This window comes from Myxocyprinus asiaticus, chromosome 1, assembly GCF_019703515.2.
Source record: "Myxocyprinus asiaticus isolate MX2 ecotype Aquarium Trade chromosome 1, UBuf_Myxa_2, whole genome shotgun sequence".
In the NCBI taxonomy this organism is placed as follows: Eukaryota; Metazoa; Chordata; class Actinopteri; order Cypriniformes; family Catostomidae; genus Myxocyprinus; species Myxocyprinus asiaticus.
The window spans coordinates 62,810,111-62,829,371 of record NC_059344.1 but is presented as its reverse complement, the minus strand read 5'-3'; the positions used below and the strand labels follow the sequence as shown (position 1 = coordinate 62,829,371).

At 38.1% G+C, this 19,261-nt stretch overlaps 1 pseudogene; it reads left to right on the top strand.

Annotated features, from left to right (window-relative positions):
• Nucleotides 1-9,792: 9,792 nt before the first annotated feature.
• Nucleotides 9,793-19,261, top strand: LOC127447427 (putative solute carrier family 22 member 31; annotated as a pseudogene).

The following is a 19,261-nucleotide window of genomic DNA, read 5'->3' as shown; positions in this document are numbered from 1 at the left end:
ATTTCTACCTAGTGGACAATAAACCTGGCTAAAAATCCTATAGACTTATTGAAAAAAAACAAAAAAGTTAAACAACCATTGCACTCTTAATACATAATCATCATTCTTTTTTTATTATTTTTTTTGATCAATATGAACCCTTGACCATAGAGAGAAGTCTATACCCAATTTTGAAGCTCTCTGTGTTGTTGGACATTGTATTCCCATAGACTTATATTAAAGTAGGAACAGAGCCATATCTAGTGATCCGAATGTCATAGATACAGTGCATCCGGAAAGTATTCACAGTGCTTCACTTTTTCCACATTTTGTTATGTTAGAGCCTTATTCCAAAATGGATTCAATTCATTATTTACCTCAAAATTCTACAAACAATACCCCATAATGACAACGTGAAAGAAGTTTGTTTGAAATCTTTGCAAATTTATTAAAAATAAAAAATGAAAAAAATCACATGTACATAAGTATTCACAGCCTTTGCCATGACACTCAAAATTGAGCTCAGGTGCATCCTGTTTCCACTGATCATCCTTGAGATGTTTCTACAACTTGATTGGAGTCCACCTGTGGTAAATTCAGTTGATTGGATATGATTTGGAAAGGCACACACCTGTCTATATAAGGTCCCACAGTTAACAGTACATGTCAGAGCACAAACCAAGCCATGAAGTCCAAGGAATTGTCTGTAGACCTCCGAGACAGGATTGTATCGAGGCACAGATCTGGGGAAGGATACAGAAAAATGTCTGCAGCATTGAAGGTCCCAATGAGCACAGTGGCCTCCATCATCCATAAATGGAAGAAGTTTGGAACCACCAGGTCTCTTCCTAGAGCTGGCCGCCTGGCCAAACTGAGCGATCGGGGGAGAAGGGCCTTAGTCAGGGAGGTGACCAAGAACCCGATGGTCACTCTGACAGAGCTCCAGCATTTCTCTGTGGAGAGAGGAGAACCTTCCAGAAGAACAACCATCTCTGCAGCACTCCACCAATCAGGTCTGTATGGTAGAGTGGCCAGACGGAAGATACTCCTCAGTAAAAGGCACATGACAGCCCGCCTGGAGTTTGCCAGAAGGCACCTGAAGGACTCTCAGACCATAAGAAACAAAGATTGAACTCTTTGGCCTGAATGGCAAGCGTCATGTCTGGAGGAAACCAGGCACTGCTCATCACCTGGCCAATACCATCCCTACAGTGAAGCATGGTGGTTGCAGCATCATGCTGTGGGGATGTTTTTCAGCGGCAGGAACTGGGAGACTAGTCAGGATCGAGGGAAAGATGAATGCAGCAATGTACAGAGACATCCTTGATGAAAACCTGCTCCAGAGCGCTCTGGACCTCAGACTGGGGTGAAGGTTCATCTTCCAACAGGACAACGACCCTAAGCACACAGCCAAGATAACAAAGGAGTGGCTCCGGGACAACTCTGTGAATGTCCTTGAGTGGCCCAGCCAGAGCCCAGACTTGAACCCGATTGAACATCTCTGGAGAGATCTGAAAATGGCTGTGCACCGACGCATCCCATCCAACCTGATGGAGCTTGAGAGGTCCTGCAAAGAAGAATGGGAGAAACTGCCCAAAAATAGGTGTGCCAAGCTTGTAGCATCATACTCAAAAAGACTTGAGGCTGTAATTGGTGCCAAAGGTGCTTCAACAAAGTATTGAGCAAAGGCTGTGAATTATGTACATGTGATTTTTTTTTTTTTTCGTTTTTTATTTTTAATAAATTTGCAAAGATTTCAAACAAACTTCTTTCATGTTGTCATTATGGGGTATTGTTTGTGGAATTTTGAGGAAAATAATGAATTTAATCCATTTTGGAATAAGGCTGTAACATAACAAAATGTGGAAAAAGTGAAGCGCTGTGAATACTTTCCGGATGCACTGTATGTGAAGGTGGGCTTTTTTGATTAAGGCCCTTAAGCAGCAATCTAGCAACTACACAGAACACCCTAGCAACCACTTACCCACACACATTTGACACTGCATAGCAATACCCTGGCAACCACCAAAAAAATCCTAGCATTATGTTGGCAAGTTTTGCATGGGCAAAAGCCACTCACATTTATTTAATTTTCTTTCAGTAATACGTCAAATTCTAGTTGTCATTTAAAGCTGATGTTTGTCATTTATTTTCACTGTTCGAACCCGTTTGTTGGTTGACTTCACCTAAAGGTGTAACTCTGTGGTGCTATCAAAGCCTTTTTCTGTTTGTTTAATACGGGTGGGCAGATTGAAAACTTTTCTTACTTTCTGTTCTTGTTTCAGTGAGTCAAACATGCTAATGCTCTGTGTGTTTGTGTTTTGTGTCAGGTTGGGTCTTCGGCGAGCTCTTTTGCTGTCTGTGATTCTCTCTGGTCTTTGGCTTGTCATGGCTTGTCTTCCTAACAGCCCTTCTGCTTTCCCATTTCTGCCTCTCTGCCAAGGCGCAACATTAGCCGGAGTGTTTTTGTCGTCTTATATTGCACTTAAGTGCACTTTATCATGTGACCTGTTTTTTAAGTCTGCAACAGATAAGCTTTGTAAGATACAAACATATAAAAACACTTTAGGCCAGTGGTTCTCAACCTTTTTGACTCCAAGGCCCCCGACTGTCCAAGACAATATTTGAAGGCCCCCTCACCCGAAACTGGTTTTAACTACTTTTAACTACTATTAAAATAATTAATCATGAATATTTTTTTATTCTAGAAGTTTCGGAAAGAGTCTGTTTATAATTTGTAGGTATACATCTTAAAGTATTTTTTTTAGCATTTTAATTAAGTAGGATTATTTTAATTATTTTAATATTTCTTGTTTTAAATTAATTTCAAGTCATCTTGAGGCCCCCTTGGAAGTGTGCTGAGGCCCCCTAGTGGGTCCCGGCCCGCTGGTTGAGAACCACTGCTTTAGGCTATTGACTATAAACAAGAGGTTTTGTAACACACTTAAACTTGTGCCAAATAAAGATAATGTAAAGTGGCTCCGGGCTGTCAAGCTCCATAAAGAATAAAAAAAAAAAAACAACACCATAAAACCACAGTAAAAGTAGTCAGTTTGACTCGTGCACTGTTTTCCAAGTCTTCTGAAGCCACATGAACACTTTGTGTGATGAACAGACTGAAATTTATGCCGTTATTCACTATTAAATCAAATCATTGATCAACTTTGTAAACAGGGCACAAATCAAATATGGTGACACATTAATAACATTAAACCTCATTGGTTCTTGTGTAACGACATTTGATCATGAGATGCCAATGAGGGTCCTTGAGAGTAAATGATGATGAAATTTCAGCCTGTTCATCACACAAAGTGGCCGTAGGGCTTCAGAAGACTGTAAAAATAGTAAAAAAAAAAATAGTACAAATAGTACACAGCTTGCCTTGATTACTTTTACTATGGCACTTTTATGGTGCTGTTTTGAAGCTTGACATTTTCTGTCCCCATTCACTTTATTTAAAGGGAAAGTTCACCCAAAAATGAAAATTCTCATCATTTACTCACCCTCATGTCATCCCAGATGTGTATGACTTTCTTTCTTCTGCAGAACACAAATGAAGATTTTTAGAAGAATATCTCAGTTCTGCAGGTCCATACAATGCAAGTGAATGGTGACTAAAATTTTGATAACGATAAGTGTGGGTGAGAAACAGATCAATATTTAAGTCATATTTTACTATCAATCTCCTCTTTCACTTTCACATTCTTTTGTTTTTGGAGATTTACATTCTTTGTGCATATCGCCCCCTACTGGGCAGGGAGGAGAATTTATAGGTAAATAAGGACTTAAATATTCATCTGTTTCTCACCCACACCTATCATATTACTTCTGAAGACATGGATTTAACCACTGGAGTCTTATGGATTACATTTATGCTGCCTTTATGTGCTTTTTGAAGCTTCATATTTTAGTCACCATTCACTTGCATTGTGAGGACCAACAGAGCTGAAATATTCTTCTAAAAATCTTCATTTGTGTTCTGCAGAAGAAAGTAAGTCATACACATCTGGGATGGCATGAGGATGAGTAAATAATAAGAGAAATTTCATTTTTGGGTGAACTAACACTTTAAAAGTAAAAGTAGAGATGATCGAATTTTCATTACATATTTGGACTGTCCCTTTTAAACTGACAACTGGATACTGCCAAGTTGGAAAGCTCTCTGGGGTTTCTCCATTTGCCTAGGAGGGGTGATCCGATTGACAGGGAGCAGTTGGAACAGCGCTGTACGGCATTGCATTTATATCTCACACATGTCATGTTCAAGTACACACTGTCCGAAATGTCAGAACTATCTCGGTTACATCACACTTCTAGTAATCAGCTGAAGAAAAGCCCAGGAATTTTATCTACTGTCTCTCTGTGTTTTTGTCTTATTGGTGATGGCATGAATGAGGGGGTAAACATGAGATATAAAACTCACCAACTGTCTGTTCTTTCCATTGTGGTGAAGTCTGTGTTCTTGTCCTGCGCTTCCTGTGATTGTTTCATGGAAGTGTAAGTGCATGTTGACGCATAGCCAGAGCACTCTAACAGACGCACAACACGCTAACCCCCTTTACTGAGCTCTCTTGGAAATGGGTGGGCATTGGAGGTAAAGGGTCGAATGAGGAACTGGAGAAAGCTGAATGAAAACACACACACGTCACATATGCACATTCACATATTTCACATTTTTGTGCATGTACAGCAGTAGTCAAAAGTCTGGATACACCTACTCATTCCTAATCAAGGTTCCTAAGTCTTGGTTCATGAAGTATTTTTCCTTAGGGATGGAGCAGTGCTCATTTGGTTCACTTTGTTGGCCGCGATTCTCTGATGGTGGATTGTTTCCCATCAGGAGTAGACACAATTTTCAAAAAATGAAGTTGAAATAACACAAACTCATGGCTTTAACAGAAGCAAATACCATCCATTAAGAACATCAAAGCTCATGGTAGGTCTGTCTTTAAAGGTTTGTAAGTTATCGTTAAGAATCTATTAACTTATGGAGTAAATAAATGGGATTATCATTTTAATCTAATCGATTTCATGATATGGCGATTAATCGCATATAATCGAGATTTGCAGAGAAAGGCCCCTATATAAAAATAATTCCATTTATAATGATTACATTATCATAAATAATCATATTTAAATAATTATAATATATAAAGTAAATTATCATAATTCAAATAATTAAATGTTTTTCTGAGTTACGCACATTTAAACACAAGAACGAGTCTGCAGTCTTTAAGTGTGGTTTGTTGCCTCTACAGCTGCGCGTCTGTACAGCTAGATTTGTGCTTACTGCCCCCTGCTGAAAACATAAATCTGGTACTTCAAGCTTGAATTGCTCCGATGGTAGGAATATTCCTTATTACGGTCCAGGGACATGATTAATTGCGCTAATGTTTTAACATGTTATTTTTTTATTTAAATAATCGCACTGAATTAATGCGTTAAATAGACAGTTCTACTAAAAATACATAATATATATTTACAAATAAAATATCTTATATTTTAGCTTCTTCAAAATACTCTACACCTGTATGCTTTTTTTAACCGTATTGAAAGATCTCATGTGTGCTGGACACATGTTGACTGCTTTTCCTACACTGTTTGGCCCAAACCATCCATTAGAAAAATGGTAAAGAAATTAATACACAGGCTCAATTTACATTTGATTACAAAAGTACTTTCACAGAATAGGCCTTTGGATCAAAATGTTTTTCAGATCATAAGAAACATCAAGTGTCATGTGTGTCCAAATGTTTCTGTAGAAGTCATACACTGTATGGAAATTGAGTCCAGTTGGTACATTTTGAAGGAATGAATAAGAATTAATTGAGTTAAGGAACAATAATTCGATAGAGGACTATAGGACTGCTCTCGGTTGGAGATTGTGGAAAGAGACAGACATGTTTACAAGGGCTCAAATCAAATATTCAACCTCATCACAGGGATTTTAGACCAATTCAACTCTTTTAGGATACCTCAAAACGTATCACTTGCATGTAATTTTTCTCTCATTGCACTCAACCATCTACTGAAAATCATCTGCTCGAAACTGATGAATTAATCTACATAACTCATACGCATGTGTGTGTATATATATATATATATATATATATATATATGTATATGTGTATATATATATGTATATGTGTATATATATATGTATATGTGTATATATATGTATATGTATATATGTATATATGTATATGTGTATATGTATATGTGTATATATATATATGTATATGTATATATGTATATGTGTGTATATGTATATATGTATATGTGTATATATATATATGTATATGTATATATGTATATGTGTATATATATATGTATATGTGTATATATATATGTATATGTGTATATGTGTATATATATATGTATATATATGTATATGTGTATATATATATATATATGTATATGTGTATATATATATATATATGTATATGTGTATATATATATATATATGTATATGTGTATATATATATATATATATATATATATATATATATATATATATATATATATATATATATATGTATATGTATATGTGTATATATATATATATATATACACACACACACACACTCTCACACACACACACACACACACAAAGACACATTATAGACAAACTTATCCATGAAATCATTTAAAATCAGTTGGAATAAACATGGTCCGCAACCTTCTACTTTTGGTAACATGACTGTAGACCATGATGTACTAAGTACTTTAACAGACATTGACATCTCTATCTTTCATGAGACATGGTGTCGCAGTAATGAGACTTTTCATTGTCCAAAAGGATACAGCGAAATTGTTGTCCCTCATTAAAAATATCTCAAATAAAATGCATCTGTGATTCAGGTGGAATACTAATATGGCATAAAGACAATCTAAACCACTTGATTAAAATAGTAAAAACTGAAAATGCATTTATTTCGCTTCAAATAAAATCAGTCCTACCACAGAGTAAACTTTACCTCTGTGCTGTTTATATTCCACCGCATGAGTCTCCCTATTACTTAGAGGAATGCTTTCTAAAGTTACAGACTGATACCTTACACTTCCAGTCCAGAGGAAATATCCTCATATGTGGAGATTTAAAGAGCACCTATTATGATTTTTAAACGTGCCTAATTTTGTTTTAAAGGTCTCATACAATAGATTTACATGCATCCAAGGTCAAAAAACATGTTAATTTGCTCATAATTTAAATAGCAGCATTACCTTTTTTTCCCGGTGTCAAAAATGACTCGTTCAATGATCCGTTCTAAAGGATTCATTCTAAACTCCTCATTTCAGAAAGCCTACTCTGCTCTGATTGGTCAAATGTCCCAGTCTGTTGTGATTGGTCTACCGCTTAGTGTAGTGTTTGAGGGCGGGTCAAAGCTGTTCACGAGCAGCTAATGAAGACCAGAGGCGGGTTTTTTTGTTACCAAATTACGTAGGATAGATCAGGAAGTAAGTCTGGAATTACTAACGACTCATTTCAGGTGTTCAGAATCTGATTTTTTCTTTTGGGTGTCAATAACTCCATATCTCGTGCACTTTGATTTTTTGAATATAAGAAATTTGAAACCCCCAAATCAGAAATGTCACTTCAGAGTGGCTCAATTTGGAAATCTTACTTCAAAAAATCTTAATCAAAAAAATTGAACCCACAGACCTCAACCACCCTCAAAGAAAAATAAAGCAAAAACTAGAAGATTTAAAGAGAACAATTAAAAATGATCAAAATCCATTGGATACTTTTATAACAATGTCAGAAATAATAGAGCATATAAAAAATCTTAAATTAAAGAAAGCATGTGGACAAGACAACATTAGCAACGAAATGCTTAAACGCAGCAGCCCCAACATAATCAAAGCTTTAGTCAAAATATTCAATCTGGTTTTTTGGTCTTGTATCTTCCCAGAGATCTGGTCTGAAGGACTGATCACCCCTATATTTAAAAAAGGAGATACATTTGACCCCAATAATTACCATGGCATTTGTGTGGGCAGCGCCCTAGGGAAGTTATTCTGCAGTATAATAAATACTCGCATAGTCACATTAATTTCAAAACACAACATCCTAAATAAATCACAAATTGGCTTTTTACCAAAACAGCGCACATCCAACCACATTTATTCTCTTCATACTCTAATGAACAAAAAGATCAATGACAAACAAAGAAAAATATTTGCATGTATTATAGATTTAAAAAAAAAAGCATTTGACTCAATTTGGCACGATGGTTTATTTACAAACTTCTTCAAATTGACATTGGCGGAAAAACGTTTGATATTATACAATCCCTGTATGCAAACAGCAAATGTGCAATCAAAATGAGAAATCACAAAACAGTATTCTTCCATCAGGGACGTGGAGTGACACAGCAATGCAATCCAACCCTATTTAACATCTATATAAATGATTTTGCAGAAGCTCTAGAGCTGTCCAGTATCCCTGGCCTCGCTCTACATGACACTGAGGATAAATGTCTGCTGTATGCAAATTATTTTGTCCTGCTGTCTTCCACAACAGAGGGTCTTCAGCAGAGCTTGTCCCTGCTGGTGGAGTACTGTCAGGAGTGGGCCCTTACAGTCAACCTGGACAAAACCAGAGTCATGGTATCCCAGAAGAAGGCCAGATCTCAGGAAAACAAATACCAGTTCACCTACAGCGGAGAGGTCCTACAGCACAGCACCAGCTACTGTTATCTGGGCATTGAGATCAGTGCATCTGGGGGTTTCGGTCTGGCTGTAAAAGCATTGAGTGAAAAGGCTCGGAGGGCATTTTATGCAGTTACAAATCAATATGAAATTACCAATTAAAACATGGATTAAATAATACAACTCAGTCATTAAAGCAATTCTATTATATGGATGTGAAATTTGGGGACCAGTCTTAAATTTTCAAAATTGGGATAAAATTGCAGTAGAAAAAATTAAGTTGGAATTTACAAAGAATATTTGGGGGTACATCCAGTACCGGCTGCAGGACTGAATTAGGCGTATATCCTCTAAACATTGAAATACAGAAGAGATCTTTCAATTCTGTCATCACCGCCATCAGTCTGATCCAGAGTCTATAAAATATAAAGCCCTCCTCGCCAGTGAGATCCCACCAGTGCCTCATCCTCTAAATACACTGGCTCTTAAACTAGTTGATGAAATTGGGAGGGTTGCACAAAATTGGCAAACTATTTATCAATTAAACAATTTAAGAAAACTCCTCAAAATACAGGTTAAGTGATCATGATCTAGAAATAGAGAGAGGAAGACATAAGCAAGCCTGGACACCGAGAGAGCAGAGAATACTGCAAAGATAGGATGAGAAACACGTTCTTCTAATCTGTCCCAAGTACCACACTGTGAGAGAAATGTTTTTCCCCAAATTTGAAACACTGAATCCATCATTCCTTATACTCAGTGATACAGAGAAAATCCCCTATATACTTGGAGAGGACGACAGCACAGCTGCACTAGCAGCTAAATATGTGTCTGCCATTCACACTGTTAGACGTCTAATTCACTGTATACATTTCATTCATTTTGTATATACTCTCTCTCTCTATATATATTCTTTTTATTCACTTAGTATTTAAATGTTTACATTTTCTTTTTTCATTACTTTACTATATTTATTATTGTATTATTATCTTATTTAAGACAGTTTGTATTTACATAACCTTAAAATGCTTTGGCAATATTATACTCCAGTTGTCATGCCATTAAAGCTGAACTGAATTAATTCTCATTTTCTCTCTCTCTGTCTCTCTCTCCTCTCTCTCTCTATGTGGTTCAGGTCTTGAATGGTGTGCTCCTCCTCACAGGCTGATGGTGTCTATGGTCAGTGGCTTCTTTGGCGTGTTTGCCGATCTGTTGTTGCCAGGGCTTGCCGTGATTGGCCAGTTCTTCGAGCTGTCGCCACACTGCCTCTGCTGCTGCTGCTGCTGCTTTCCTATTGGTGGTAAGTCAGCCATATGAATGCTATCCCTACCCTTTAGATGTCTCTTTGCATGTGGTTCAGTTTATTTGGCTGGCTATAACAGTATAATAACAAATGACACATGAAAATTGTGTTATCAAATAACTCAGTCACAATTACAAGAAAGAAGAAAGCAATATAGTGTTGTGATTTTAGATTTACCTGTCCCTAAACATCACGAAAAAAAAATGTGCTTGGTTCCCTTTTCATGTCAGTCAGACAGTCTCTTCCTTTCAAAGTGGGTAGGAAGATCCATAATTGTAAGAAATGGTATTGGCAGCTGTTTAATGGGACTCTTAAGTTCTGATGATTGGATCATATAACAGAAAAAGTAAAAAGCCATTTTTTCAGGTTAAGGTGAACCTTATGATGCAAACAGTTTGCTTATGAGGTAATAAGATGAACCACACAACAACATGTCAATGAAGTCTATAGTCTCCCAAGTCACAAGGTCTGATCTGAACTTTTCTTATCTTTTACCTTGCTTCACCCATATGCCCAACCAAAAACACGCACCTGGTGTCATAATATAATATAATATACACTATATTGCCAAAAGTATTCGCTCATCTGCCTTTAGACGCATATGAACTTAAGTGACATCCCATTCTTAATCCATAAGGTTTAATATGACGTCGGCCCACCCTTTGCAGCTATAACAGCTTCAACTCTTCTGGGAAGGCTTTCCACAAGGTTTAGGAGTGTGTTTATGGGAATTTTTGACCATTTGACCAGAAGCGCATTTGTGAGGTCAGACACTGATGTTGGACGAGAAGGCCTGGCTCGCAGTCTTCGCTCTAATTCATCCCAAAGGTGCTCTATCGGGTTGAGGTCAGGACTCTGTGTAGGCCAGTCAAGTTCTTCCACACCAAATCGCTCATCCATGTCTTTATGGACCTTGCTTTGTGCACTGGTGCGCAGTCACAAAGTAGGGAGCATGGAATTGTCCAAAATCTCTTGGTATGCTGAAGCATTCAGAGTTCCTTTCACTGGAACTAAGGGGCCAAGCCCAGCTCCTGAAAAACAACCCCACACCATAATCCCCCCTCCACCAAACTTCACAGTTGGCACAATGCAGTCAGACAAGTACCGTTCTCCTGGCAACCGCCAAACCCAGACTCGTCCATCAGATTGCCAGATGGAGAAGCGTGATTCGTCACTCCAGAGAATGCGTCTCCACTGCTCTAGAGTCCAGTGGCGGCGTGCTTTACACCACTTCATCCGACGCTTTGCATTGCACTTGGTAATGTATGGCTTGGATGCAGCTGCTCGGCCATGGAAACCCATTCCTTGAAGCTCTCTACGCACTGTTCTTGAGCTAATCTGAAGGCCACATGAACTTTGGAGGTCTGTAGCGATTGACTCTGCAGAAAGTTGGCGACCTCTGCCCACTATGCGCCTCAGTATCCGCTGACCCCGCTCTGTCATTTTACGTGGCCTACCACTTCGTGGCTGAGTTGCTGTCATTCCCAATCGCTTCCACTTTGTTATAATACCACTGACAGTTGACTGTGGAATATTTAGTAGCAAGGAAATTTCACGACTGGACTTGTTGCACAGGTGGCATCCTATCACAGTACCACGCTGGAATTCACTGAGCTCCTGAGAGCGGCCCATTCTTTCACAAATGTTTGTAGAAGCAGTCTGCATGCCTAGGTGCTTCATTTTATACACTTGTGGCCATGGAAGTGATTGGAACACCTGAATTCAATTATTTGGATGGGTGAGTGAATACTTTTGGCAATATAGTGTATGTGTCTGAAGCCCATGAGATTTTTACTTATTTTTCTCTTTAATTTGCAATGCTCAATTCCCAGTGCACTCTAAGTCCTTGTGGTGGTGTAGTGACTCGCCTCAATCCGGGTGGCGGAGGACGAGTCTCAGTTGCGTCTGTGTCTGAGTCCGTTAATCCGCGCATCTTATCACATGGCTTGTTGAGCGCGTTACCGTGGAGACCTAGCATGTGTGGAGGCTTCACGCTATTCTCCACGGCATCCACATATAACTCACCACTTGCCCCACCGAGACCGAGAACCACATTATAGCGACCACGAGGAGGTTAAACCAATGTGACTCTACCCTCCCTAGCAACCGGGCCAATTGGTTGCTTAGGAAGCCTGACTGGAGTCACTCAGCACGCCCTGGATTCGAACTTTCAGGTGTGGTAGTCAGTGTCTTTACTTGCTGAGCTACCCAGGCCCCCCTGAAACCCATGCAATTAAATAATTAAGACATAATGAAAAATGAAGGGCAAGCACTAATTATAATATGTGTTTGTGTGTCAACAGCTGTGCTTCACTGTTCCCTGAATCTCCTCGTTGGCTCATGGCCACATCTATGATTCCTCAAGCTAAAAAGTGTCTCCAGTCGTTCTCGACACAGAATGGCATGTGTGTGAGCGATGAAATCTACCCTGCTGAAACTTTGTCAGGTGGGACAAGACTACCAAACCCTCCCAAGCCCAACACTCCGTAAACCTAGTTTAGTTAGTTAGTCAGCTAGTTAGTTTTGCTTAGTTTGTTAGTAAATTTGTTTGTTTGTTAGTTTTATTTTGTTTTAGTTTGTTAATTTTAGTCATTTTGTTTGTTTGTTTGTTAATTATTTAGTTAGTTTTGTTTGTTTATTGGTTTGTTAGTAAATTAGTTTTTACTTTAGTTAGTTAGTTAGTTAGTTTGTTTGTTTGTTAGTGAGTCAGTGTGTTCGTGTAACTTGATGGTTTGTTTTGTTAGTAAGTTAGTTTTAATTCGTTTGTTAGTTTGTTTTATTAGTTTAACTTGCTTGCTTGTTAGTTTGTTTAGTTAGTAAGTTAGTTTGTTACTTTTATTTTAAATTTGTTAAATGTTTTGTTATAATTTGTTAGTTTTAGTAAATTTGTTTCGCTTGTTTGTTAGTTTTGTTTAAGTAGTTTGTTTGGATTGTTAGTAAATATGTTTTTTTAGTTTAATTAGTTTGCTTATTTGTTAGTTTGTTTGGAAGTTAGTTTGCTTGTTTGTTTGTTTGGTAGTAAGTTGGTTAGTTTGTTCATATGTTTGTTAGGGAGTCATTTAGTGTATAAGTGTAAATTGATGGTTAGTTTGTTTTGTTATTAATTTAGTTTGTTAGTTTTAATTTGTTTGTTAATTTGTTTTTGTTTTTTTAAGTTTAACTTGTTTCTTTTAGTAAGTTAGTTTTTTAGTTTTAAGTTTTGTTTGTAAAACATTTTTTGGTTTAGTTTTTAGTTATTTAGTTAGTTTTGTTTAGTTTGTTTGGATTGTTAGTAAATTCGTTTTTAGTTTAATTTGTTAGTTTGTTTGTTAGTTTTATTTAGTTAGTTTTTTAGTAAGTTAGTTAGTTTGTTTGTTTAGTAGCTTGTAAGTTTGTTCATTTGTTTGTTTGTTAGCAAGTCAGTGTGCTAGTGTAGCTTGTTTTTGTTAGTAAGTCAGTCAGTTTGTTTGTTTGCCAGTGGTGCACTTTCTAATCAGTTAGATGAGCTGTCTGGGTGTAGTTATACTTTTCACAGGACACAATTAAGAGGAGTATCTCGCATGAGGGCAACAATGGCTCCCATGATAACACTGCTCTTTGTTTGTTGTGCTTTTTCATGCAATCATGACATTTCAGAATGACATTACTGGAAATCAAGGGCCATCAGGGATACTGAAAGAACCCTTTTAGGGTTGAAGGAATTGAGTCCCTGTCTGTGGACCTAAATTCCCCTTAAAATGTGCTGGTCAGGTGCTCTTGGCAATGCCTACTGGATATCCACCAACTTAACCATATCTTTATTCCCTCTTTAACACCATACTCTATATTCTCTCACTCTCTCTCTCTGTAGAAACAGATGCAGGGAATAGCGTTCCCTGATAACATTCAGCCAGAGTATCACCAAGTTTTGGAGTTTCGTCACACCAGAGTCATGTGGAGAAACTGCCTCATTTTGGGCTTCACTCTGTAACTTACCCTGGAAACTGTGGCTGCAAACCAGTCCGTGTACTTCTACACACTAAAAGTAGATACCTAACCCTCAAAGTATGTACTTCACTGGTGATGGGAAAAGTTTGAGTATGTTAAAAGACATTACATCAGTATTGGGACATAATGCCGCAGTTCCCCAGTTTGGTGCATTATGTGGGATTTTTAACTATAAACAAGCCTGAAACACACTGGGGGCTCCAAATTAAAGCTTGTTATAGCCTTTATATTCACCAGATGATCAGTTTTGCATGTAAAAAACTTCACAAGATGAGGTTAAATAAGGAATAATGTTTATTATCATTCACATGAAATGAGTTGGAGATACGATTTCCATATAATAAAATTTGGTCAAAATCTATTGGCACCGATTAATTAGTAAAAATGATATTTTGGTGTGCCTCTAATGGAAACACTCTGCAGAAATCCACCAGAAAATGTACACTGTCTGGACACCTTTGACATGCAGTTTTGTAATGATTTGGAACACATTCATTTCAGTCTAGCATATTATTTAGGTACTATGCAAATTGGGATGCAGCCTGTGTTAACAACAGATTTCCTGATTTCAAATTAGTATGTAATGTAAAAAACTGATTTGGCGATTTAAACGAACAAAGAATCAGTTATAGTGTGATATTTTGAAGCAATGAAGCCATATTTGTTTGTTGTGCCTTTGCTGTTTTACAAGTTTGGTCCACCGGTGACCAGAAGGATATATATTTGTGTCATTAGAACAGTATTTCATTTTAATTCAAATAAAAATGTCATCCTCCCTTGTCCTTTCTCAGGTTCATTGGCACAGGAATCCAATATTGCTTTCCACGTAACCTGCACAGCTACTCGCCACACTTCTACTTCGGTTATATTCTGCGTGTGTTGACTGGTGCCGTGGCCTGCATCTTCTTCTGTCTGACTGTGGACCGCTTCGGCCGCAGGGGGATGCTGCTGCTGGCAGCCATTCTCACAGGCCTGTCCTCACTGCTGCTGCTGGCCCTCACACAATGTAAGTTCCTCTTTAAGCGTGACACAGTGACCAAATAAGTGCCTCAATCTTGCTGTGCAGTTTTTCAGTATATCTAGGACAACAGATTTCCAGTGCCAACAGTGTTTACTCTCTAAATGTTCATTGATTTACATGATGATATTCTGGCTCTGTTCCAAATTCTAGTCAACTGCCTACCTAGACAGTATTTTTAGGCATCATAAGTCATGTTTCCATCCAAGTTATGAATTTAATTCATGGGCAAAATTAGTATATCACAAATACATTTTACGAAAAAAGCCGCATTTCCTTTCCGCATGGTTAAGAGAACAAAATAGTCACTTCTTAGGAAACTGGAGCAAAATGGAAACAAAAATGTTTTCTAGCGTTCAGCGGCAGACACCTTATGTCTGGGAGCGAAAGCGTGTCAAACCGATCTGGGAGGAACATTTTTTTTAATGTACATTTTGAACATTTTATTCGCATCTTGGTGTTTCTATTCAGCATTTTCTATGCAAGATCCCCAGATATGCATAAAAATATATGGTTAGAAACCCAGCTATAGCACGCTTCCAATGCAATGAGTGTCCCAAATATAAAATTATTCTTAAAAGGTATCATGTTTTGCCCAAAAGCACATGCATCCTTTGCAATCCCAGAATGCATTGTGACAAATTCATTGGCTGAGTTTGCAATGGCACAATATGGAAATAAACAATATATTGCCTTTAAAGCCACTTGTTGTATTTTCTTTTCAATGCTTTACTCGTCTGTCTACCACAATTATGTAATGCACTGTAAAATCTGAATTACTATATTTATAAAATATATTATATTTATAATTATTTAATCATTATATGTTGAATTATTGTAATTTGAGGGCCTTTCTCGGCAAATATTTAAACATGCATGTAATTAATTAAATAAAACATTTAATGGATTGACTGCTTTAATAATTACATTAATTTAATTATATTAAATTATATAAATTATATGCCTTAAGTAGGGTTGTGAATCGCTATTTTTTTTTTTAACTAATTAATCGCACAATTTTCTGCTATTAATCGCAATTAAGTTATGGTACCTGATACATTACAAACATTAACAAAGATTAAAAAATCATCATATATTTACTTTATACTTTGTAGTCATGATTTATTTTAATTATTAAATTGTTAAAACGTTCAGGTTGTTTTTTTTCTTTTTTCTAGTGGATTGAGTTTATTAGACACATTTTTACAGGTATTAATCTTTGATACATGTATATCATATGTATACATGCCATAAGAGCAGTGGACATGTTGTAATAACAATTTGGGAAAAACCTTCTGCCTTTTTCCAGTGGACTTTTTAAAAAATATTATGATCAAATGGGCAGATTCAATTAATATCAAACTTTATTGGCAAACTTAAGTGTACTTTGCCAATGCATTATTCGACACTTTAAATACAGATATAAAACATATTGAATGCTGAAGTTTAATTTACTGAAGTTTTACATTTCAAAACTATTATTTCCTCTGGCTGCCGTACAGTCTCTACAAGTATACCTGTCTGCAGCTTGCTGAACATCCATGTCCTTCTCAGTCTTAATCTCGTGCTCACCGGCTCTCTCGTGTGGTTTCGCTTTTGACACGTTTTCATGTGATGTGAAGAGATACAGCAGCTTGCCCGTATCTATTTCATGCCTGGTTCACCGCTTGCATGTGAAGTCTCCATTCTCCATACAGTAAATCCGCTCCCATGTTTATTTCGCCCGGGACATGCGTCGTGTATAATAAGCGTGCACTGCACCACACAATCAGTTTGAGTTGACTTGAGCATGTACCTCCTGAAAATTTATATATGGCAATTTTAGCCACAGAAAGTGGGGAAAAACATTGGTGCCATTTCGCCCATTGTACAAATGTGCCTAGGTTTGTTCCTGGCAGACAGCAGATGCCCTAACCCCGCCCCCACCCTAATCGGCGCCTGTAAGGCTGAGTAGCCTGCCAGGATCCACTCTGGACACCTTTCTCGTGTCTTCACCGTGTGAAGTTTTAGGAAGAAAAAAAACCCAGATACCGCATTTATTGCGTTATTTGTTTTAACGCGTTAAACAAAAAATATTAATTGAAAAAAGAAAAATATGAATTTCCCAGCCCTAATAATGAGTCATTATTTATACCAGTGGAATTCTTTTTGAAAATAAAGTAGGATACTTGTTATTCACCCTTGTTATTAATCATTGCTGAAGTCTATTCGAGCTCACAGCTGATTGGTAGAATATTCACTTTGATGTTTCCAATCGGCTTGACAACCTCAAGCCGTTGCGACACATCATGTCGCATCAACTGAAGTGTCCGGTGTAGGCAGTGTTTGACATTTCAAATGCTATTGGAATCAACATAAGTCAAGTCTCTCATGAAATTCTCGTTCTGTTGTGCACGTGAGTGAAAAGTTTTTGGGTAGACCATTTCAAATTAAGCTCCCTTTCAATTCAGATGCTGCTTTAGAAGCTAAATAACTGCCTATGTTGGCAGTAGACAGCAAGGCAGTTCACTTGGGTCACCCTTTTCCCGCTTCCTCTCCCCTCAGATCTGCGTGGAGGGCTGGTTCTGGTCCTGTCTGTATTGGGTCTCCTCTCCTGTCAGGCTCTGGCCATGCTCAGCATCTTCTTTGGCAATGAGGTCATGCCCACTGTTGTATGGTAGGCTCCAGTGATGTACAGCCTTTAATTTCCTGTACACAGTTTGTGTGAGTGTTTGGGTAGATTGCACTCAGGGCTGGCAAGCAGCAATCCAAGAACCATAAACACTGTGTCCTTGAGCAGGGCACTTGATCTCAGGTTACTCTTTGGCTGTGTCTCATTTGGAAGGCTGCGTGCTAGGTTGGACGCGTCCTTTGAAGGCTGCAGTATACCGAGTGTCCTCATTAAAACAAGCCTCGTTTAAACGAGACGGCCTTCGTAGGACAAACGGAAACAGAACGTAACATGGTTGCTATGACAGCACGCCACTCTTTAACAAGCGCGAGCGCTTTGAGTGAGAAGATAACAAAGTCCCTCTGGAAGGGAATGCATGAGTTACATTTTAGGAGAGTTATAATAATGTAAAGAGAAAAGAAAACAGATTTTACAGGTGTACTTTTAGTCTAATACTTTATTTTAATTATATATTAATATAATTATACATATTATATACTCTGCACCCATCTACTGAGGTACTCCAACTTGGGAATTAACATTACTTGCATTTGAACATCATATTTACGGGCAAATTGGAGTCATATTATTTTTTAGACATTTCCGTTGAAGCAAAGAATTGTGGGTTGTGAGTGCCCACGAAGGATACACCTCATGCATCCTCCGAATTCCAGTGAAAGAAGGTTGCATTCGAAGGCTGCATTCAAAGTGTCCTACTTGCTTTTCTAAAACGAGACAGCCTCGATGACGTATGCGGCTGAGAAATGCGATCTCCGGAAGATGCAGCCTTCCAAACGAGACACAGCCTTTGTCTTTGTATTGCATGTACTGTATGTTGCTTTGGATGAAAATGTCAGCTAAATGACTTACTGTTGTTAACTGTGTGCATCTCCTTTAGGGGTGGTGCACTGGGTCTTATTATGGCCACAGGCTGCGTGGAGATGGCCGCCTCCTCTCTAATGGAGCTGCAGAATAACGGCGGGAATTTCCTACATCATGTGGTCTTCGCCGCCTCCACTGTTCTCCCGGTCCTGTGCATCATGCTGCTCCCGGAGAGCAAGCACAAACCCCAGCCAGACTCCCTCAAAGACATAGAGAGGCAACGGCGTCCTCCTCTCTTCCTCTCGTGCATCAACCGGGACCACCCACCCTTGTTGCACACACAGCTGCACGTTTCCGAGTACAACCAGGATAACTACTCTCGTCTGGTCACCGCTACCAAAAAGATGCTCACCAAAGATGCTCTTCCATACAAGATCGCCATCTCGCCATAAGCGCCTCTCCTGCCTAGCAACGGCACTGCACAAGAAAACCATGAAGACTCGTCCTAGCATTTCACCATGGGTATTTTGGATAAAAAAGTGTCTGTTCTCATTAACAGAGACCTCATATTGTATGATGGACATTTTGGTCACTGGGAAGAAGTCTTGGTGCTTAAACTCTAGAAGAATGAGAACTTGTCAGCGTTAAAGTGTTTTTTTTTTTTTTTTTTCAACAGAAACAACCCCAAACTCTATGTGCAGAAGTTGCTGGGAGACTCTGTCCATAGCCCCTCAGTTTCAGTGTTAGTAACATAACCACTAATAGTCACTTCATAGCCGTCCTTGGTCCACTTAGCTGGTTCATCTCATGCCTCTTATTAGTGTAGTCTTGTGACTAAAGGTACCAGCTATCCTCATAAAAACATACTTAA